This window comes from Stenella coeruleoalba (assembly GCF_951394435.1).
Source record: "Stenella coeruleoalba genome assembly, chromosome: 5".
NCBI lineage: Eukaryota > Metazoa > Chordata > Mammalia > Artiodactyla > Delphinidae > Stenella > Stenella coeruleoalba.
Genome location: NC_137150.1, coordinates 71,747,226 through 71,771,686, shown reverse-complemented (window position 1 = coordinate 71,771,686; position 24,461 = coordinate 71,747,226). Strand labels below are relative to the sequence as shown.

The window sequence follows — 24,461 nt, the reverse complement described above, 5'->3', positions numbered from 1 at the left end:
GAGGTGCCTCCCCCGGCGGTGGGGGCGTGAAAGGCAGACCGCGGAACGCGCGGGAGGCCCCGTAGTCCGCGCCCTCCGACGGGGCAGGCTGCGGATGCCGTCGCTCCCGACCCGGAGAGGGCACGACAGCCCCGACTAGCCCTTCGTGAGGGGCGAGGCTGAGCCAGAGGAGGATGTTGCCTCTTTATCCCCCTTCCTTGCTCTCTGCCCGGGGCGGAGCGCCCGAGAGGCGGGGCGCACCAGCTCCGGGGAACTGGGATGCAGCCGCGTCCCCGAAGACTCGTGCCCTTTGCGGTGCGCGCTCTCGTCCCCTTCCTCTTGCCGCTCGTCCTTTCCCCTTCCTTCCGCTGCTTCTTCGTTTCCACCCCCACCCCAGCCCCTCTTTGAGGGAGCTTGCAGGGCACCCTTCTGCAGTTCACTTAGTTCCTTTTACCCCGAGGGTGAAGGAGTGGGGGGCGAACTGGGATGTTGATTTATGCTGCTGGCGTGTCTCCTGCCTGGGGGGGTCTCCTCGGAAGGCGCTGGCGGTTGATTTTGCACGGGAGTCGGGGATGGGAGTCCTTTGACCAACAGCATTCTGTCCACCTTGGTCCGAGGCTGTAGGCTTTTCTTTACGCCTAAGCTCTTTGGAGGGGCACCGCTGTCGAGAGGTACCGGGCTGAGGGGTGAGGACTAGGAGAAACAGTGCATTTCTGTTTTGAGAACGGAAGTAGGAGGGCCCTGAAGATGGCATTTCTGTTCCTCTTCTAGCAGCGTCGGCCCGGGAGTGCCCCCATCACCGTCGGATGCTCCCAGTGGATCTGTCACATAAACTGACGTGGTGGCGCTCCGATTCACATGGGCTGGCCACCTTGCCTTGAGAGAGGCGGCAGTCCTGAGGGTGTCCAGAGCACAGACTCTTTCGGTTTCGGGCATCGTAGGAAACTCTTGAATTGTTTTGGAGAATGGAGTTTTGCTAGGTTGTGTTTTACAGTGCATTTATAGGGCTGTCCTTAGGCCTTAAAAATAAGGCCTTTAGAACTTCCGTTAGATAGTGACATGTCTTGAAAGCGTCCCCTGAGCATTGATGTGTATGTGCCGGCTGATCTCTAGGCCAAGCCTGGGTTGTAAATTCCTGCATCCTCTCTGCCTGGGAACTAACTGTTCTCATCGTTATCACTGTTAATTTCATTTGCCATTTTCTTTTCAGTGAAAAGCAAAGAAACTATTGTAAAACTAAGGAGCTCCTACTTCTAAGAGAATGTCCTTTGATTTTTTTTTGTTTGTTTTTTGGTGTTAATTTTATTTGGGCTATTGCTTGTAAAAACGTACACCTGATTTGATTGTTGTTGTTGGTATTAGTTTTTAAAACTTACATTGTGCGTGATTTGATGGACTCAGAGGAGATACAAATGGATTGTTTAGGACAGCTTTGCAAGTTAGATTCCAGGACTGTGTGGCAAAGGAAGTAATTTTTAAAGTGTACCTTAAAAAGTTCTACTTTTTTGGTGAAATTGTTGTTAATATTACTGGGTAACGAGGTAATCACGGCACTTTTTACCTAGAGAATGTGGCTTTGTGCTCAGTTTGTTTCACAGTTTAAATTTCATTAAAAAAAAAAAAGTTGAGAGAAGTGATTTGGAAATGCTTCTAATCCCTGGTGTTGGTCACAAACCATGTGCTGTCTTTGTTTTTAAAATAAAAGAATCATTGAATATAAAATAAGAGGAAAAGATACTGATTAAGTCGTATGGAATATTATAGTGAACGTTTGTTAGACTTGAATGTAATTTATATTCTATATTAATTAGGATGTTAGGGATTTTCTAGAGTTGTTTCCGGTATTCCAGTTGCTGTTGGCTGCAAATTGGGAAGACAAACCAAGATTCAGAGAACTCTAATATCTTGTATACATTTGTGAGACTAGATTAAATTTGCAATAGAGGCAAGAATGCCAGGAAATAAAAGTCTCATCATTCACACTTCTAATTTTTACAGTTTTCCTATAATCCCATTACTGTGTAGGCTTCTATAGCATTTGAAAATAATGTTTCAGAAGTCTTTTTATTCACATGCCTTATGTATAAGTGAAACTTTTAAAAGCATTGTGCACTTTATGAGTGATATATTGAAGTGTTTGTATCAAAAGAGAAGATTTGTGGCGGCTGGGCTTGTTTTTTTGAGAGCAAGGCAGCTGTACTATTTATTCCTTGTAGTGTCCTGATCTATTGTGCTGCTTTAAATCTAATTCCTATTTTTATTATCCTTCACAAATGAATCTTGTGGCGTTTAAGTCTGGTATGTGGACATAACTGCCTTGAATGTTGTAGAATTAATGTAAATGGCAGCTCTTGCTGAAGAAAAATTTCATCAGTGTTCAAGCTTCAGACATTAATTTTCCTATTAAATTGGTAAGGAAACAGGAAGACTGGTTGAAATAGCGAGAGAAGGATGTTGCAGTTGCAACATTGTTTTTAGTAATTTGAATAGTCCGTGGTTACTTTTACATTCCTGTGAACATTTTGTTTTGTTTTTAGATTGGAAGGCACATTTCATTGTGTAATTTTGGGTTCCCTTCTTAGTTTTTAAAAAACCAGTCTAAAGGTGAAAATCTTGTTCATTTAAAATCTGTAGGAAAGTGAATGCATCTAAGTGTACATTTCTAAAGTGGGAATTATCCATTTTGACCAACATTTGTTGAAGAAGTTTGAACTTGTTTGGGCCCTAAACTGTAAATTTATAAAATTTTAATAAAAATTGTGCTTTTTCCTTTATATAAACATATGGTTCACTCAGGAAGTGAAATTTTGTTTGAAACAAAAAGTTGAATTAGTGCTTTTTTTTTTTTTTTTTTTTTTTTACAGTCCAGGTCTTTTATTTTCTTTACACCCATCGTGCCATGAATTCATAGGGAATGGGCTCCAACAGTTCAGGCTTCTTTCCGTTGGTTCTCACGAAGTGTGCTTCTCTGGGTGGAGCAGTCTGGCGCTTCAGTTGAACCCAATTACCTTTCTCTTTGGCGTCCTTCTTTTTCTGATTATTTTCCTTCACCCGTTTCAGGAAGCTATCTCGGCTCTTAGAATGCTTAATATGCTCGACACGCACATTAATTCTCTTGGCGAGAATCTTGCCCTTAACTTGTTTACAATGATGCCAACAGCATGCTGGGTAACATTGTAGACTCTCCCAGTTTTGCCATGGTAATATTTGTGGGGCATTCCTTTTTGAACAGTGCCCATTCCCTTGATATCTACAATATCACCTTTCTTGTAGATTCGCATGTATGTGGCCAAAGGAACAACTCCATGTTTTCTAAAAGGCCTAGAGAACATGTAGTGGGTGCCCCTCCTCTTTCCCTTTGTGTTGGTCATTTTGGCGAATTACTGGAAGATGGCGGTTCCGCTAGTGCTTTTTTATTTTTATTTTTTTTGCGGTACGCGGGCCTCTCACTGTTGTGGCCTCTCCCGTTGCGGAGCACAGGCTCCGGACGCGCAGGCTCAGTGGCCATGGCTCACGGGCCCAGCTGCTCCGCGGCATGTGGGATCTTCCCGGACTGGGACACGAACGCGTGTCCCCTGCATCGGCAGGCGGACTCTCAACCACTGCGCCACCAGGGAAGCCCCTGCTAGTGCTTTTTTTTTTTTTTTTTTAAATTATTTATATTTTGGCTGCTTTGGGTCTTAGTTGTGGCACGCGGGACCTTTTGTTGTGGCGTGCAGGCTCTTCCTTGCGATGCACCAACTTCTCTCTAGTTGTGGCGTGCGGGTTTTCTCTCTCTAGCTGTGGCACGTGGGCTCCAGGGCTCGTGTGCTCTGTAGCTGTGGGGCGTGGGTTCCCGAGCGCGTGGGCTCTGTAGTTTGCAGCACGCGGGCTCTCTCGTTGAGGCACGCGAGCTCAGCAGTTGGCGGGCTTAGTTGTCCCGGGGCGTGTGGGATGGAACCGGAGTTCCCTGCCTTGGAAGGCAGATTCTGTACCACTGGACCACCAGGGAGGTCCCAAGTGCTTTTTGACTTGTGGAAGATTTTTGCTCTAATTCATTCCTCAGATATAAAAATATTGAGTCTTTATCTGGTACATTTATTTTTTATCCTTAACAATGTTTATTTTGCACTGATCTGAAGGTTTTTTGTTTGATTCTATTTCAGATATCCTTGTTCAGCAACTTAGGATAAAAATCTTAAAAAGATGTTTTAGGGTGAAAGATTTTAATGGTTGAAAGACATTGGAATAAATAAATAAATGCACACATAAGTGTGTGCACGTGCACACACATACATATAATGTTTTGCTCTTAAGCTGGTGCCAATCCTGGCTGGTTTGCCTCTTTACCTTCCATATTTAGAACCGGTATACACTCTTAACAATTGGTACTTTATATACATGGAAATACAGTGGGCAAGAGATGAAGCAAAATGTGTTTTTATTTCAGAAGTGGTAGAATGGCATTATAAAGTATCAATAGTTTTATCATGAACCAAAATACAGGAACCCAGCTACTCCTCATTGCAGCTTCTAATTCCTCATTTAATGTAGTACCAGCATAAGTTGAAATAAGGAAGAACAAGCTTTTATAACATACCAGACCTTATACTAGATGCTTTTATAGCTACCATCTCTTTTAATACTAAAATATATTACGATGTAGGAATTACTATCTTTGTTTTTAAAATGTTTAAAAATTACCAAACTGGATATTTTGAGAAGTTAAACTGACTTTTTTTTTTAAATTTTATTTATTTTATTTTTGGCTGCGTTGGATCTTTGTTGCTGTGTACGGGCTTTCTACGGTTGCGGAGAGTGGGGGCTACTCTTCGTTGCAGTGTGCGGGCTTCTCATTGTGATGGCTTCTCTTGTTGCGGAGCACGGGCTCTAGGCACGCAGGGTCAGTAGTTGTGGCACGTGGGCTTAGTTGCTCTGCGGCATGTGGGATCTTGCCAGACCAGGGCTTGAACCCGTGTCCCCTGCATTGGCAGGCGGATTCTTAACCACTGCGCCACCAGGGAAGCCCAAACTGACTTCTTAATGGTGGACTTTCAAGTGGTGGACTTGGAAGTGAATTCACTCTTTTACTCCATCTCTTGAGCCACAGGCTTTATTGCATTAATTAAATTTGCATTAAGTGTGTGCATGGTGTCTTTTATAATACAGAAGTTTAAAAATTGGCATTCGTGTATTCCCTAGAAAAGTGTTCCCATTTCCATTATTATAGGATATTTTCTATTTTTAGCAATTTTTAGTTTCATGTAATGCAGCTGGATTTAGTTTTGAGTGTGGGAGATAATCCTATTTTATTTTCTTCCTAATGGAAGCCCTTGTCCTAATACCTTTTATTGAATAATCCATCCTTTCCCCATTGATTTAAAATTATACACATACGTGCATATACATATATGTATACGAACATGGGTCTTTTTCTGGATTCTGCTCTTTTCTACCAGTGTAATTTTTTGTTCTCTTGCAAATATTGTTAATATATTAGTTGTAAAATTTTATAGTCTGTTATGATATCCAGTGGGACAAGTTTTCCTTTGTTACTGTTTTTTCCAAAAATTTAATGGCTGTTCTTGAATATTTTGTCTATATAATAGCTTCTTCAATTCCAGAAGAGGTTACGTCTTTCTATGTATTTTGGCCTTATTTATTTAAAACTTTTTATTATGTAAAATTTCAATGATGATCCAACTACATGCTGTTTATTAGAGAAATACTTTAGATTCAAAGATACAAATAGATTGAAAGTAAAAGGATAGAAAAAGATAAACAGTGCAAGCAGTACCCAAAAGAGAGCTGGAATGGCTATACTAATATCAGATAAAATAGACTTTATGACAAAAATTACTAAAGATAAAGGACGTTTTTTAATGATAAAAGAGTCAATCCATCAGGAAGACATATACTTATAAACATATGCACTTAGTATAGCCTCAAAATACATGAGGCAAAAATTGACAGAATTGAAGGGAGAAATAGAAAATCCAACAATAATAGAGACGTAAATACTTTCAATAATGGGTAGAACAACTAGCCAGATGGTCAACAAGGAAATAGAAGATGTGAATAACACTATAAACCAAAAAAAGATTTAATAGATATCTATAGAACACTTCATGCAGCAGTAGCAGAATTCATATTTTTCTCCAGTTCACATGAATACATTTTCTAGCACGGACTGTATATTAAGGCATTAAACAAGCTTCAGTAAATTCAGAAGGATTGAAATCATGAAAAATATGTTCTTTGGCCACAATGGAATGAAATTAGAAGTCAGTAACAGAAGGAAATCTGAAAAATTTATAAATAGTTGAAAATTAAGCAACACATTTCTAAATAACTAGTGGATCAAAGAGGAAATCACAAGGAAATAAGGAAATACTTTCAGACAAATGGAAACAAAAATACAACATACTAAACTTATGGGATGCAGCTAAAGCAGTGCTTAGAGTGAAATTTATACCTACAAACACCTATATTAAAAAGAAGAAAGATCTCAAATCAGTGATCTAACCTTCCATCTTAAGAAACTACAAAAAGAATAGCAAACTAATGTCAAAGCAGGGAAAGGGAGGAAATAAAAAAGACTAGAGCAGCAATAAATGAAAATGGAGACTAGTACAACAACTAGAGAAAATCAGTGAAACCAGAAGTTGGTTATTCATAAGGATCAACAAAGCTGACAAGCCTTTAGCTAGACAAAGGAAAAAAAAGGAGAAGACTCAAATTTCTAGATTCAGGACAGAAAGAGGGGACATCATTGCTGTCTTACAAAAATAAGAGGGATTATGAGAGAATACTATGAAGAATACTCAGACAATAAATTAGTTAAGCTAGATGAAATGGATATATTCCTAGAAAGACACAAATTACTGAAAATGGCTCAAGAAGAAATAGAAAATTTGAATAGACATGAGATTGAATTAGCAATCAAAAATCTTCCTGAAAAGAAAAGCCCAGGGACTTCTCTGGTGGCGGAGTGGTTAAGAATCCGCCTGCCAGTGCAGGGGACACGGTTTCGATCCCTAGTCTGGGAAGATCCCACATGCCGCGGAGCAACTAAGCCCATGTGCTACAACTACTGAGCCTGTGTTCTAGAGCGCACGTGCTGCAAATACTGAAGCCTGCATGTCTAGAGCCTGTGCTCCGCAACAAGAGAAGCCACCGCAGTGAGAAGCCCATGCACTGCAACCAGGAGTAGCCCCTGCTTGCCACAACTAGAAAAAGCCCACGCGCAGCAAGAAGACCCAATGCCGCCCAAAAGAAAAAATAAAAGAAAACCCCAGGCCAAAATGGCTTCACTGATGAATTCTATCAAATATTTAAAGATGAATTAACAACAGTCCTTCATAAACTCTTCGAAGAAACAGTAGGAACGAAGTGTCGCTTCCCAACTGATTTATGGGGCCAGTATCACCCTGCTACCAAAGCCAAAGATATCACAAGAAAATTACATACCAATATTTGTTATGAATACAGGTATTAAAATCCTCAACAAAATATTAGCAAACCAAATATAGTAATATATAGAAAGGATTGTACACCATGACCAAGTGGGATTTATCCCAGGAGTACAAAAATCAATCAATGTAGTAAACTGTATTAATAGAACAAATGATGCAAGCCACATAATCATCTTGATACAGAGAGAGCATTTGACTAAATCCAGCTCACTTTCATGATGAAAATACTCAGTAGTGATGAACTGGGTGATTGGGATTGACATGTATACACTGATGTGTATAAAATTGATGACTAATAAGAACCTGCTGTATAAAAAAATAAATAAAATTCAAAGATTAGAAAAAAGAAAATACTCAATAAACTAGGAATAGAAAAATTCCTCAACCTGATAAAGGACATGTATAAAACACTCTCAGCTAACATCATACTTAATGGTGAAAGACAAAGTTTTTCTCTAAGATCAAGAGAAAGTCTGTTCTTCCCACTTCTGTTTAGCAGTGTAGTGGAGGTTGTAGCCAGAGCAATTAGGCAAGAAAGAAAAATAAAGGCATACATATAAGAAAAGAAGTAGTAAATCCATCTCTGCTTTTAGATTATATACAGTTGTCTCTTGGTATCCATGGGGATTGGTTCCAGGACCCCCGTGGACATCAAAATATGTGAATACTTGGGCTTCCCTGGTGGTGCAGTGGTTGAGAGTCCGCCTGCCGATGCAGGGGACGTGGATTCGTGCCCCAGTCTGGGAGGATCCAACATGCCGCGGAGCGGCTGGGCCCGTGAGCCATGGCCACTGGGCCCGTGCGTCCGGGGCCTGTGCTCCGCAACTGGAGAGGCTACAACAGTGAGAGGCCCGCGTACTGCAAAAAAAAAAAGAAGAAAAAAGTGAATACTCAAGTTCCTTGCATAAAATGGTGTAGTATAGTCAACCCTCTTTATCTGCAGGTTCTGCATCCAAGGATATGGAGGGCTGACTGTATCTAGTACATAGAAAATCTTAAGGAATGCACAAAAGTCAGAACTAATAAGTTCAACAAGGCCGTAGGATACAAGATCATTGTCAGAATAAACCACAGTTTATTTATGCATTCACCTACCAGAGGACATCTTGGTTGCTTCCAGGTTTTGGCAGTTATGAATAAAGCTGCTATATACATTTGTATGCAAATTTTTGTGTGGACATAAGTTTTCCACTCATTTGGGTAAGTACCAAGGAGCACAATTGCTGGGTTGTATGGTAAGTATTGCCAGAGTATATTTAGTTTTATAAGAAACCCCCAAACTGTCTTCCAAAGTGGCTGTGCCAGTTGCATTCTCAAGAGCAATGAATGAGAGTTCCTGTTGCTCCACCTTCTCACCAGCATTTGGTGTTGTCAGTATTCTCGAATTTAGCCATTCTTGTAGGTGTGTAGTGGTATCTCGTTGTTTTAATTTGCATTTCTCTGATCACGTATGATGTGAGCTTATTTGCCATCATGTGCTTATTTGCCATCTGTATATCTTCTTTGTTAAGGTGTCTTTTAAGGTCTTTGGCCCATTTTTTAATTGGGTTGTTTGTTTTCTTATTGGTTTTTAAGAGTTCTTTGTATATTTTGAAGAACAGTCCTATATTAGATATGTGTTTTGGAATTTTTTTTTCCCAGTCTGTGGTTTGTCTTCATTTTCTTGATTCTCTTTATTTTTGATATGGAAATTCCCTCTGTCCTTCATATATTGGGTTTACTGTTCTTGATTTTCATGTTGTTGCTTTTTCTATTTACTTATTTTTGCAGTGCGCAGTTGCCACTACCCTCCCTTGAAAAGGTGCATTTTTTTTTTTCCTTTTAGACTTTAGCTGTTTGGAAATGTTTGTAGGTTTGTAGATTGAAACGATTTTCTCTCAGAATTTGCAGGCATTGTTCTATTTTCTTCAGGTTTTCAGTGTTGTTGTTGACATGTGATGCTGTTTTTATTTCCCGATTCATTTTTTGTCCCTGAAGTTTTTTTAGATTTTTTCTTTACTGCTGGTATTCTGAAATTTCATGATGATGTGCCTTTGGGTGGGTCTTTTTAATTTATTGTCTTGGACATGTACTTTCAATCTGAAAACTCATGTGTTTTAGTTCTGAGGAATCTTATTATTTCTTTGGTAGTTTCTTTTCCTCTTTTTTAACCTGTTATTTTTATATTCATATTTTGAATGAATCCTCTAATTTTCTTTTTTCTCCCTTTTTCTATTTCTTTGTCTTTTTGTTCTACTTTCTGGATGATATATCCAAATTATTTACTAATCCTAGTTTTCAAGAATTCTTTCTTACTGTGAATATTCCTTTTTAATGTCAACCCATTCTTCAAGAGCTTTCCTTGTATGTCTGAAGAAATTAGTCATAGTCAACAATTTTTTTTCCTCTCTGAATTACCTTTCCTCTAAGGTTTTTGTTTGTTTGTTTGTTGTTTGTTTTGGTCTCCTTTTAGAAGTTTTCCTTAATGTGTTTCTGTTGACCCTTGGCTCTCTGTTTACATCAAAGAATGAGGCACTTAAAAAGTTATTGGAAGTATGGTATATTTTGTTACAGCTTGTTGACTGGTGAGTTTCTCTACAGGGCAGTATTTTCATTGGGACCACTCCCAAATGTCAGTATCTTTAGGTCTTTTCTTATTTATCTGACATGTCCTTAAAGAGCCATCTTCTGCCTGGTAGGTAGAGCATAAGTGCTGAATTTCAGGGAACTGAGCTAGGGAAGGGGTTGGGGAAGGGCTGTGGGGTAGAGACTTCTTACTGGAGTTTCTCTCTCATAGGGAATTTTTAACTGAGTTTTAATCAATACTTTTGATTTAATTATGTAAACCTTTACAGAAAATAAAGCTCCCATCTTTTGTCAGGGTCAGGGAGGGGTAGTCATATCAGGTTGGAGGAGTGGAATGAGGATCTGAAGAGTTTGGTTGCTCCTTATGAGTATAAGATTTCAACTAATCCTGTTTTCACCCTCCCACCTCCTCCCACCTCCATCCCGGTATTTTGAGACATGACATCTTCATGCCTCTAACCATTAGGGGATTCTGTATTGTGGATCTTCTTGCTTGACATTGGCTTCACAAGTGTACTTTGAAGACTTAGGTTTTGGCATTTTCTGGTCTGAGTTACTGTTGTTTTATTTGCCTTTCAGATTCCAGAATTGTGTTGCTACTGTTATTGCTTCTGTTCTTTGTCCTGTGTATTAACCCACCTTACTTTTCTGTCATTTTAATTGGATTTTTTTTTTTTTTTTTTTTGCGGGCCTCTCATTGTTGTGGCCTCTCCCGTTGCGGAGCGCAGGCTCAGTGGCCATGGCTCATGGGCCCAGCCGCTCCGCGGCATGTGGGATCTTCCCGGACCGGGGCACGAACCTGTGTCCCCTGCATCGGCAGGTGGACTCTCAATCACTGCACCACCAGAGAAGCCCTTAATTGGATTTTTTGAGAAAATGGAGATAAATGGATGTATTTGATCTGCTGTTGGTATGCAAAGCATAATTTCTACTGGAGAACACTCTCTTAGGGTAGTGAATGTGGACCAAGTATGTGAGCTCTGGAGGTTGATTACCTGTTTGACTGCTTTTTCACTTACTCGTTGTGAGATCTTGGGTAGGTTTCTTACTTTTACCTAGGCTCAGTGAGAACAGTACAGCATTACTGAGAATTCAAAATGCTTTTCACCGAAGTAGGTGGGGAGTACCCACTTAATAATGCTGATTTCCCTTCCTCTTTCTCTTGTATCCTTGAAGAGAAGCTTGGATGATTTAGTTAAGGATGCAGGCATTCCCACGTGGAAATAATAAGCTATCGGTTGGAAGCATCTAGAATGCATGAAGGATTAGGCATGTTACTTGTAAATATGAAAATCATCTGTGTTGTGGATGATGAAACAATAAAAGTAGATGGACAGACTTCACTTTGTAGGAGAGCAGTAAAGGTCTTTAAAAAGGGCCATATGTAGATTTTATGTGTAGAGTATTTAAGAAGGAAGGGTGAGCAAGAGAAGAATAGGAGGAGAAAAAACAACTGAGGACACAGTGCCTTAAGGATTTAAATCCTGAATGATGACAGAGCAAAGGATAAGTGAACTGAGAGGTTGTAGAAGAAAACTACTATGAAGAAATGTACGTGTTTACTCGAGAGTACATGAAATCTGTTTCCATTGAATTGTATCTAGGATTGGGAGGTTAGACAGATGAGAAGCAATGCAAGTTAAACCTCTATAAAGATCCGGGTAAATGAGTACATGAAGAAATTCTCATAGAAGGAATTAACTTGATTGTAATCTTGTAGTACTTTGTACCTGAAATACGTCAGGATTCTTTATTGAAATATAATCAGTTTTTCTGTTTAAAATTTTTATATTTTCTGTGATGCCACAGACATACTCAAATTTAAATATAAATTTTTCACTGCTTAAAAAGTTATAGTTCAGTGCTGAAGTGTAAAAAAAATGGTAAAATAGTTTAACCAAAGGCAGGCAATGGAGAATGGGCATTACTGTTGCAGGAAGGGGGACCCCTTCCAGGGCACGAGAGTGGGCTCTTGTCTAACACTCGGAAATGAATTGTCCGAGGAGACACATATGCTGACATAAAGCAAGAGACTTTATTGGGAAGGGGCATCCGGGTGGAGAGCAGGAGGGTAAGGGAACCCAGGAGGACTGCTCTGCCACGTGGCTTGCAGTCTCTGGTTTTACGGTGATGGGATTAGTTTCTGGGTTGTCTCTGGCCAATCATTCTGACTCAGGGTCCTTCCTGGTGGTGCATGCATCGCTCAGCCAAGATGGATTACAGCGAGGAGGATTCTGGGAGGCTGGCAGGGCATATGGACTGGCATCACCTTTTGACCTTTACTGAATTCTTCTGGTTGGTGGTGGCTTGTTAGTTCCATGTTCCTTACCAGGACCTCCTGTGCAAGATAGCTCATTGGTGCCTGGCCAGGGTGGGCAGTTTTAGTCAGTGGTTCCCCTAACACTAGGACAATTAATATCAAGGATTTAACTTTGTATGTATTCTAGAGTCACTTTTAGACAAAGATGTGAGCAAGTGTGTATACTTTTAAAGTTGACTCATATAAAATTAAAGTTGATGGGACTAATTTTAGTTTTTTAGTTCTAGCCAGAAGTGTGTGTGTTTTTTTTTTTTTGGCTGCACCTTGGGGCTTGTGGGATCTTAGTTCCCCAACCAGGGATTGAACCCAGACCCTTGGCAGTGAAAGAGCGGAGTCCTAACCACGGTACCGCCAGGGAATTCCCCATGTTCATTTTTAAATAAACAAAACTTTTTCTTTTTTAAAAAATAGTTTTTAACTTGGAGATAATGTTTTACTTTGATTTTCAATTTTCTGTTCAAAGGGAGGCTTTATAGTAAGTTAAAAATCCATTTCTATGAATTTTCAAATGAAAGTATTTAAACTAATATAATAATAAAGAGACTAGATTTTATTGGTTATGGTCAGGTAATAGTTTTATATGAATAAAATGAATTAAGATACTTCCTAGCACACTTATCATTTAATTTGAAGACCTCTTTTGGCATTTCTTTCAGGTTTTATGGGCTGGCTAAGAGCCACCTCTGTTTGTCTGAAAAAGCCTTTGTTTTTCTTTGATGTTAGAAGGCTATTTTCCCAAAGCATAGAATAGTAGGTTGGCTTTTTTCTTAAAGCACAATGTCATTTCATTGTCTTTTGTTTATGTTTTTTATGTTTTTATCATTTATGTTACAAGTTTGTCTTATTGTTGCTCTTTGGAGCATAATGTGTCTGTTTCCCTCTGGCTGCTTTTAAGAGTTTTTTCTTTGACTGGTTTTCAAGCAGTTTTACCATGATGTGTAGGTGTGGTTTCTTTCATATTCATCCTGCTTGGGGCTTGTAGGGTTTCTTCAATACATGGGGTTTGTAGAGAATCTTTCATCCATTTGTAAAATTCCTGGCTATTATCTCTCCAAATGTTGCCTCTGCTTCACTTCTTCTCTTCTTCTGGGACTCAATTCCACATATGTTAGAATTTTTTTGCTGTGTCTTACATGTCTCTTGTTCTTTTTTGAAATATTCTTCATAGAGAAATAGGATATTTTTATTCATCTGTATTCCCTCATCTTCTGCTGTGTATGAACTGCTGTTAAACCTGTCTGTGGAGTTTTCAGTTGTATCTTTTCACTTTTGGAAACTTCATTTGATTTTCTCTTTTATAGATTCTTATTCTTTGGTGAAAATCACTAACTTTTCATCTGTTTCTTGCAGGTTTTTCTCTAGGTTCATGAATATATTAATTATTGGCACTTTTAAGTCACTAATAAAACCAATATCTAGGTCATCTGTCGGTCTATTTCTATTTGTTTTGTGTTTTCTTTTTGTTGTTATTTAGTTCTTTCTTTTGGTGGGCCCAGTTTTTAACTTCATGCTATACATCGTATTTGAAAAACAGTAGATGCTCTGGATGATATTATCTTCCTCCAGAGAGGGTGAATTCTTTCCTTTGTTAGGTAGACAGTGTGACCGATGATCATCCTAGTCCAGTCACTGAATAAGCTTTGTCAGTTTCCTATTGCTGCTTTAACAAATTATCCCAAATTTAGTGGCTTAAAACAACACAAATTTATTATTTTACAGTTCTGAGGGTCAGAGTTTCGATACAGGTCTCATTTAGCTAAAATCAAGGTGTTGGCAGGACTGCATTTCTTTCTAGAAGGTCTAGGGAATAATCTTTATTTTATTTATTTATTTTTAAAAATTTATTTATTTATTTATTTTTGGCTGTGTTGGGTCTTTGTTGCTGCACACGGGCTTTCTCTAGTTGCAGTGAGCGGGGGCCATTCTTCGTTGCAGTGTGCCAGCTTCTCATTGTGGTGGCTTCTCTTGTTGCGGAGCATGGGCTCTAGGTGCGCGGGCTTCAGTAGTTGTGGCACGTGGGCTCAGTAGTTGTGGCTGCGGCTCTAGAGCACAGGCTTAGTAGTTGTGGCTTCCGCGCTTAGTTGCTCCACGGCATGTGGGATATTCCCGGATTAGGGCTTGAACCCGTGTCCCCTGCATTGGCAGGCAGATTCTTAACCACTGTGCCACCAGGGAAGTCCCAGAATCTTTATTTTTTGACTTTTCTAGTTTCAAAGGGCTGCCCATATTTCTTGATTCATGGCCCCCTTCTATCTTCAAAGCCAGTAATGACTGTGACACTCTCTGTCTCCCTCTTTCCCTTATAATGACTCTGTGGTAACATTGGACTTACCCAGATAATTCCAGGATAATTTCCTCATCTCAAGGTCAGATGATTATCAACCTTAATTCTTTCTGCTGCTTTAATTCACCCAAACAGTGTAACCTAACATCTTCACAGGTTCTGGGGATTAGGATGTTGGCATCATTGGGAGGCCATTATTCTGTCTACCACATTCCACCCTCTGACTCCTAAAGTCTCACCTCTGTCTCACATGCAGAGTTTATTAACCTCATTGCAACTTAAGTCTCATCTCATCTGGGTTGGAATTTTGCCAAAAGTCTCATTTGTGTTTGTTAGTTTACACGTTACCATCTTAAAATCACAGTGCAAAGTTTTGGTAGCTGTGCTATTTTTTTTTTTTTTTTTTTTTTTGCGGTACGCGGACCTCTCACTGTTGTGGCCTCTCCCGTTGCGGAACCCAGACTCTGGACGTGCAGGTTCAGTGGCCATGGCTCATGGGCCCAGCCGCTCCGCGGCATGTGGGATCTTCCCAGACCGGGGCATGAACCCGCATCCCCTGCATCAGCAGGCGGGCTCTCAACCACTGCGCCACCAGGGAAGCCTCAGCTGTGCTATTTTTTATTTAGTAGTATGTTATAAATTTTCACTGTTGCTAGGAAGGTTTTATAATTTAAAGAAAATGGTTGTATTATATGTTATATCAAGATGTTATAGCATAACACTTACTGCTTATTCCTGTTTTCAAAGTGATGATTCCCCCACTTTTCTGGATTATAGATAATATGATAACTAATAATTTCATGTTACTTTTTTGAGGGTAGACAAATTATCTTGTACAGTTTCCCACATTCTGAAATTGTCTGGTTGTTCCCTCTGGGTAGACTCAGTTTAAACAATTTTGACAAGAATACTTGTGAGTGGTGATGTTTCATTTCCATCAGGAGGCCCATGATAGTTGGTCATCTTCCGGTTGATCTCTGGTACCATGGATTGGGAACTAGGGGGAAGAGAGGCTTCTGAATCAAAAGCCTTGAAATGGGAAGGAGCATGATCTTCAAGGAACTAAAAGAGACCAGTGTGGACTGGAGCAAGTGAGCAAGAGGAACAGTGGTAGGAGATGAGAGAGAGAAACAGGGATCATATCATGTTAGGCCTTGTAAGTGATCCATTGTAAGAAATTTGGATTTTATGATTAGTGCAATAGGAAGCCATTAGAAAGCAGTGGTGAGAGATGATAAGGATTATATTTTTAAAATATTTTGAGTACTGTTCGGAAAATGGGTAGTAGAGGGGCAAGGGTGAATTTGGGGAGAACAGTTAACTAGTTTCCTGCAATGGCTTCCTTATCAGGCTAGGCCAGGCAAGAGATGACTCGGGGAGATAGTAGAGATAATTTTTGTGGTAGAATCAAACAGAATTGCTGTTGAATTGCTCGTCAGGAACAAGAATAAAAAATGACATTTTTACCTTTAGCAACTGGGCGGATAGAAGTATTGTTTGCTGCTAAGGGGAAGGCAAGGGAAGAACAGGTTTTGGGTAAAAAATAAAGAGTTCTATTTTTGTACCTGTTAAGTTTGAGATATCTAGTAGACACCCAGGTGGTGCTGTTAAGTAGAATCGGCACAGAAGTGTAGCCTTTTGTAATTTTACTTTACAAACTGATATGATCTCATCTCATACTCCCTTTTAGATTATAAACTCTTTGGTACAGGGACCACCACTGTCTTCATTTCCTTTCACTCTCAGCATAATACTTTGTGCACAAGTTAGGCTAGAGACTTTTATTGCCAAAAATTATGTTCATAAGATAGTCATACATTCTCCATTTTCACATAACATACTATTTTTAGTTTAGAAATCTTTCTGTTATTGTACTATTGATAAATTTGAAAAACTATAAGTAATACGTGACAGCTGCTAGGGCTTGTGTAACTTTTCCTTCACTACATAGTAATTAAATCAAACCAAAATCTTTAGATCCTCTTGGGTAGTTGTTATAATTCTAGAGAGCCTAGTCTTTTCTAGGCTACCAGAATATTTATACTTGGGGTTTATAAGGAAATAGTTAATTTCACAAACTGAACTATTCAGAGAATTAATGCTTATTGTAGTTGTATAGAAAAAATTTTACATATCATATTCTTTTTTATTTTTTTCAGTTTTTAAAAAATTTTCCGCTTCCACCTTGAGAGACTTTGGGCTCTTGGCAGTGAAAGCGCGGAGTCCTAACTACTGGACCACCAGGGAGTTCCCTAAAATAACATTATTTTGTCTCCTTGATAAACTCTTAATTTTTCAGCTGACTATCTAGTTAGAATATATATAACAGTCTTTTGGAAACTGTTGTTCCTTGACAACCTGATTCAGAATGAGATAAATATTAAGGCTCCTTAAGCAATTATAAAATAGTTGTTCTTAAGGTGCTCTTAGTAATCATGAAATCATTGGAGTAAGTATGTTTCTTTAAGATAACCTTTGAAGTGCATGTTGACTTGGGGATATATGATCTTAAAATTTTTATCAGACAGCAAAGGAAACCATAAACAAGACGAAGAGACAACCCTCAGAATGGGAGAAAATATTTGCAAACGAATCAACGGACAAAGGATTAATCTCCAAAATATATAAACAGCTCATGCAGCTCAATATTAAAAAAGCAAACAACCCAGTCCAAAAATGGGCAGAAGACCTAAGTAGACATTTCTCCAAGGAAGACATACAGATGGCCAAGAGGCACATGAAAAGCTGCTCAACATCACTAATTATTAGAGAAATGCAAATCAAAACTACAATGAGGTATCACCTCACACCAGTTAGAATGGGCATCATCAGAAAATCTACAAACAACAAATGCTGGAGAGGGTGTGGAGAAAAGGGAACCCTCTTGCTCTGTTGGTGGGAATGTAAATTGATACAGCCACTGTGGAGAACAGTATGGAGATTCCTTAAAAAACTAAAAATAGAATTACCATATGATCCAGCAATCCCACTACTGGGCATATACCCAGAGAAAACCATAATTCAGAAAGACACGTGCACCCCAGTTTTCATTGCAGCACTATTTACAATAGCCAGGTCATGGAAGCAACCTAAAAGTCCATTGACAGACGAATGGATAAAGAAGATATGGTACATACATAACAATGGACTATTACTCAGCTGTAAAAAGGAATGAAATTGGATCATTTGTAGAGACGTGGATGGATCTGGAGACTGTCATACAGAGTGAAGTAAGTCAGAAAGAGAAAAACAAATATCGTATATTAACGCATGTATGTGGAACCTAGAAAAATAGATAGTACAGATGAACCAGTTTGCAGGGCAGAAAATGAGACACAGATGTAGAGAACAAACATATGGACAGCAAGTGGGGAAAGCGGTGGGGGGTGGTGGTGGTGGTGTGATGAATTGGGCGATTGGGATTGACATGTATACACTGATGTGTATAAGATTGATGACTAATAAGAACCTGCTGTATAAAAAATAAAATAAAATTCAAAAATTAAAAAAATTTTTTTTATCAGTTTTTACTTTAAATCATGTTCTGGTTATCTACTGCTCTGTAACAAACCAACTTAAAATTTAGTGACTTAAAACAACCATTTTATTTTGCTCATGATTTGTGGGTCAGGAGTTTGAAAAGGTCTTGGCTGGAAGGTTCATCTCTGATCCATGTTATGAAAACTGGGTGGCTGAGGCTGGACCATCCACTTCCAACGTGGCTTCTTTATTCACATGCCTGACGCCCCTGTGCTTCATGGTCCTTCTGCCGTCTCTTCACATGTCATCTCATTCTTGAGGCCATTTAAGCTACCAGGCTGATTAAGGGCTAAGCCTGGAACAGGTTCAGCAGCATTTCCACTGTATTCTGTTAGGGCGGTCACAGGAGTCACCCAGATTCAAGGGAGTGGAGAAATAGACTCTGCATCTTGATGGGGGAATGGCCAGGTCATGTTGCAAATGATCATGTGTGGCCATCTTTGGAAAATATAATCTGCTGCACATTGTATCCAAAAGTGCCCTTGGCAATAATGATGAGGAAAATTATAAAGATGCAATAAGATTGCATATTTAAAGCTAAAACGAGCTATTTTTGTCTGTCAAATTGACAGTTTTAAGAGTTCTCATTGCTAGGAAAGGTATAGGGAAACAGTCCTCATACTGTTGGAAAGTGTGTGGTTTGGTAGAGCTTTTGTGAAGGACAAAGTAGTAAAATATCTCAGAATTTTAAAATGCATATGCTTTGATTTACCATTTTTCCATCTAGGAATTTCTCCTAAGGAATAATAGGAAAAGTGTGCAAAGTTATATGAACAAGGATATTTTTCAGGTAAATTTATCACATTATTTATAAGAAAAATTGTGCAAGTAGAATATTGGTTAAGTAGAATACTGTTTAGCTATTAAAATACAATGATAACTAACACTTAAAAAGTGCTTTATATTTACTAGGACCATTCTATGTGCTTTATATAACTTGTGCAGTCATGTAGGGCCTCACTCTTAGAAGGGCCCTGTGCTTGGTTTAATGCTCTGTCACTATTTTGAAATTCGTAATTGTTAAACAAGAGGCCTCATTTATTTTTTTCCATTGGTCCCTGCAGATTATGTTGTCATTTCTACTTGTGAACTATGTTTTTATATCTTTAAAAGTTGAAAAAAACCTAGAAGATAATTTTATGACACAATGAAAATTATACAAAATTTAAATTTGTGTTCATAAATAAAGTTTTATTGGAACACATCCATGCTTATTTATTTACATATTATCAATGACTTTTTTGCTACAGCAGCAGAATTGAGTAGTTGGAACAGGGACTGTATGGCTCTCAAAGCTTAATATTTACTATCTGGCTGTATATGGAAACTTTGCCAGTGCTTGCTCTATAGATCTAAACCACTGTTCTATTCTGCCTTTCATAAAAGAATGAGAAATAGATCTCAATTTATGGGGATAATGTCCATGATACATTATGTGAAAAGAAAAAGTGGAATATAGAATATAATTTAGAATGTGTAACATGACACTGTGTATGTCAAAAGGGCTATTAAAAAGTCTGGAAAAGTCTGGAAAACTACTAAAGTATTTTATCTCTGGGAAATAGGAGTATGCTTTCTGGCCATTATTTTTGAAGTTTTGTTTACAAAAATAAGTGCTATTAGTAAAAAAAAAAAAAAAAAAAAAAAAGATACTATGGGGAAAAGGAGGCAGTACATTCTTTCCCTTCCCCCTTTGCCCCCCACAACTTTTTATTTTAAAAATGTTCAAGCTTACTGAAATGTTGAAAGGATGTACAATGAATACCTATCTAACCTTTATCTAGATCCTCTGGTTGTTAATATTTTGGCACATTTGCTCCCTCTGTCTTACACACACACACACTCACACACACACACACACACACATATACATACAGCATGTACATTTTTATTTATTTATTTTATTCATTTATTTAAAATTTTTTTTTGGCCATGCTGCGCGGCTTGTGGGATCTTAGTTCCCTGACCAGAGATCGAACCCAGGCCCTCGCAGTGAAAGCGCAGAGTCCTAACCACGGGACTGCCAGGGAATTCCCCAGCATGTACATTTTTAAAAAAACCATTTGAAAGTTCAAAATGCATCTTCTAAAAATAAGGACATTCTCCTTCATAACCACCTTTATAACGCTAACAGTAATTACACGTTCTAATTTTCCCAATTGTGCCAGTAAGGTCTTTTGTAAGTAGTTTCTTTCCTTTGGTTCAGCATTCAATTAAGGTTCCACACCATTGTAAAGCAATTATACTCTAATAAAGATGATAAAAAAAAAGGTTCACGCAGTGGATTGCTTTTTCATTACCTTTAGCTGAGTGTACTTTTTTGATTCTTTTAGTCCATTATCTCTCACTGGGGCAAGTTACCATTAAGAAAATACTAGATTATTATGGAGCTAGGAGAGGTCTCAGTCATAACCTGAGGCCTTGATTTGGGTAAGCGCCAGAACATGCAAGACTTTGTATATCATGTTAAGGATTTTGGTGGATCGCCATAGAAACATAGTGGGAAGCTCTTATAGAGCTATGACATGTTCAGATTTGGATAGTGTATAAAACATTAACTTTTGAGGCAAAATATTTTAGAGTATCACATTTGGTACAAAATGATATAGCCTTGAACAAAACTGTAAAAAATACATTTTTGAGACAATCTGGGAAAGTCAAACATGACATGGTTATTAGATACTATTAAGGAATTACTGTTATTAGGTGTGATAATGATAAAGAGTTTCTATTAAATTCTTATCAATTAAAGTTTAATTAAAGAATATAACAGCTGGTGTTTTCTTTAAAGTACATCAGCAAAAAAGTTGGATAGGATTACATGAAACAAGAATGGCAAAGTTTTGATAATTGTTGAAACCAGGTGATGGGTATGTGGGAGTGCATCATATACTTCTGTCTATTTTTATGTGTTTGATTAATTTCATAAGAGGTAAAAAAGACATAACCACTGACACCTCATTTTTGACTTGAAAAATGAATTAGAAAGTAAGTTGTATGTGAAAGTTGACTGGTATCTAAAACTTCTGTTACTTTCCATAGGAGTTCTTTAATAGTATCAAATAAATACACCAAAGAAACATTTTAAAACATTTGATTAGAAAAATAATTCTTAGCAAAAATAATTATGTTTCTGAATCTCTTGAAGAGAATCCAATGTTTGAAGGTATTAAGAAGTAATCCTGCTCTTACAGTATTTATTTAAAAACTGTGATCTTTTAAGTATGGCAGAAAGCTAGCTATGACAATAGAAAAAGTCTGTACAAATTACAAAACTGTTTAATTCAAACCACCACTCACAATTGTAGAACACTATTGTGGAGATTTCTTGCTTATCAATCAGCTATTGTGTAAATTGTGTGTAATCTTTCCTATAATTACAGCACTAATACATTACTAGAGCTGCTTTACTATGATTCCAAGAGGTGTAAACAATGGCATCTCTTTTTTTTTTTTTTTTTTGCGGTACGCGGGCCTCTCACTGTTGTGGCCTCTCCCGTTGAGGAGCACAGGCTCCTGACGCCCAGGCTCAGCGGCCATGGCTCACGGGCCCAGCTGCTCCGCGGCATGTGGGATCCTCCCGGACCAGGGCACGAACCCGTGTCCCCTGCATCTGCAGGCGGACTCTCAACCACTGCGCCACCTGGGAAGCCCAATGGCATCTCTTGATTTGAATCCAGCCAGCTGTATTCTGACCACAGGTGCTAGTTGCAGTCATTGAAGTAAAGATATGACAGTGTTAGGGAGGGAGAGTTTGATTCTAAGATAGTTAACTGATGACTTAATGTCAAGGCCTTTGCCCTCTATATTAGCAATGTGTTAGTTTTCATTTTATTTTAATGTTTGATTATTTGAGAAACCATCCATGTAGTCAAATAAGCAGTTTTAAACCAGAGGATCAGAGGTGCACATCAAAATCACCTAGGGAGCTTTATCCAAGATACCTTTGTTTGGATTCTGCTCCAAGCCTATTGAATCAGAACTTTGGGGGAGAATAGGACCTAGGCATAGATACTTTGAAAATGTCTTTTAGGTGGTTCTGATATGAACCTATATTCAAGGACTATTCAAGGACTACTGTTCTAAGAGTGTCGGAATTCTTCTTTAATATATGTAAACAGATAATAAAGCACAGTGATTTCAGTCTTCTTGTCTTTTTAACCTAATGGTTCTAGGCAAGGCACAGTTACCCACTGGCTATCTATAACTCCATTCCTTATTCTTGTTTACTTGTTCTCTAGAACAAGTAAAGCATTCAGGATTGCAGTGGATAGCCATTAAAGTGTTTTTTAGCAGGCAAGTGATGTGATAACATTTGTATCCCAATTATTAGTAACAAGTATTTTGTCACACCTCAGACCGACCTCAATAACTCCCCAGTGTAGACAGCCTCATTATAGTTCTTCCCTAGATAACCTGTTCCCTGCCCGACCCAACACTACCTATTATTATTGGGTTGGCCAAAAAGTTCGTTCGGTTTTTCTGCAGCACCTTATGGGAAAACAAAATGAACTTTTTGGCCAACCCAATATTGTATTAAGTCCTCCTGTGATACTAATTTCATCATTTTTACTTTTATACACAAAAATGATCAGTGTCTTTACACTGCCTTTGAGTAAACTTTGCTAAGGCCTTCTAATTTATACCCTCTTGTGTCTTCTAATTTTTTCTTTTGTTGCCACCTAAACATTGCTGTCATGACCACTTCAAACTTTTATATGCAGTGCCCTTTTCTTTATTCTATCTTTAAAAAAATTATGAAGCTTTATTTTGTACAGGTTTTAAAAACAATTTATACAAATTGGAAAAATAATACATTTAAAGTAAATTCTAAGTGCTAACAACTTAGTGTATATGCTTTCAGATGTTTTGCTCTATTTATGCTAACACAGTCATTTTTCTTGTATGAATGAGATCAGATCATCTTCTGTCTGCTTCACTTAGCTTTTTTCACTTAATATAATATTCATATTTCTTTGTCAGTACATAGAGATCTGCCTCTTTAAATGGCTGCATACTTTTTAAGTGGCTGTGTACTAATTAGTGAATGGTAATTTGAATAACCAGTCCCCTGATGGGTTTTTTATTTTTAGTTTATTTATTTTTCCTGTGAGCTTCCTTCTGTACTCTTGGTGTATTTGCCTTATTGTATCTGTAGCATAAATACCTAAAAGGAACATAATAATTTGGGTAAAAGAGGATATAACACTTAAAATTTTAGAAGCTATTGCTAAATTTTGAATGAGGAGGACTAGTCCAAGCAAATGTGCTTTCTTATCTCTCTCTCTCTCTGTGTGGTGTGTGTGCGTATCTTAAAGATGTAACTTCTTTTTTTTTTTTTGGCTGCACTGCGTGGCTTGTGGGATCTTAGTTCCCTGGCCGGGGATTGAACCTGGGGTGCAGAGTCCTAACCACTGGACTGCCAGGGAATTCCCAAGAAGTAACTGTTTTTGAATAAATAGGGTTATAAATCAGGAATGGGTGTTTAACTTTGTCAGTTGCCTTTTTGTCATCTGAGACTGTTTTAGTCAATTTGGACTGCTGCCATATCAGATTGCCATCGACTGAGTGGCTTAGATACCAAACATTTATTTCTCACAGTTCTGGAAGTTGGAAGTGCAAGATCAGAGTGTTAGCATGGTTGAGTTCTTGATGAGAGCCTTCTTCCTGGTGTATAGAGAGAGTTCTGATCTCTTAAACTCCTTTTAAGGACACTAATCCCATCATCACCTTTGTGAACTAATCTAACCCTCATTACTTCCCAAAGACCCTACCTCAAAATACCAACACATTAGAAATTAAGGTTTCAGCATATCAATTTTGGAGGGATACCAATATTCAGTCTTTAGAGAGATAACCATGTTGCTTTTCTTCTTTGACCTGTTAACATAGTGAATTAAATTAATGGATTTCCTAATAATATTTAAGTTTTATTACAGTCCTGGAAGCTTCATTTGGTCATAATTTTAAAAAACACAGCTGGATCTTATTAATATTTTATTTAGGAATTTTTATTAATATTCAGCAGTTATAATGAGCTGTTGTTCTGTTTTAGGTTTTGGTAATACAGTAGTCTCCCCTAATCAGAAGGAAATACATTCTAAGACCCCCAATGGATGCCTGAAACTGAGGATAGTACTGAATCATATATATACTATTTTTTCCTATTCATACATACCTATGATAAAGTTTGACTTATAAATTAGGCATAGTAAGTGATTAACAATAATTTATAACAATAAAGTATAATAAAAATTATGTGAATGTGGTCTCTCAAAGTATCTTATTGTAATATACTCACCCTCTTGTGATGATGTGA

At 38.2% G+C, this 24,461-nt stretch overlaps 1 protein-coding gene and 1 pseudogene across 6 annotated transcripts in view; one reads left to right on the top strand and one right to left on the bottom strand.

Annotated features, from left to right (window-relative positions):
* The window catches only part of ACAP2 (ArfGAP with coiled-coil, ankyrin repeat and PH domains 2), a 160,568-nt gene that overhangs the window by 343 nt on the left and 135,764 nt on the right, over window positions 1-24,461 (top strand). The gene's annotated exons all lie outside the window — the stretch shown is intronic.
* On the bottom strand, window positions 755-4,558 carry LOC307186326 (large ribosomal subunit protein eL21-like; annotated as a pseudogene). The gene has a single exon. The product of its transcript is annotated as a large ribosomal subunit protein eL21-like (transcript).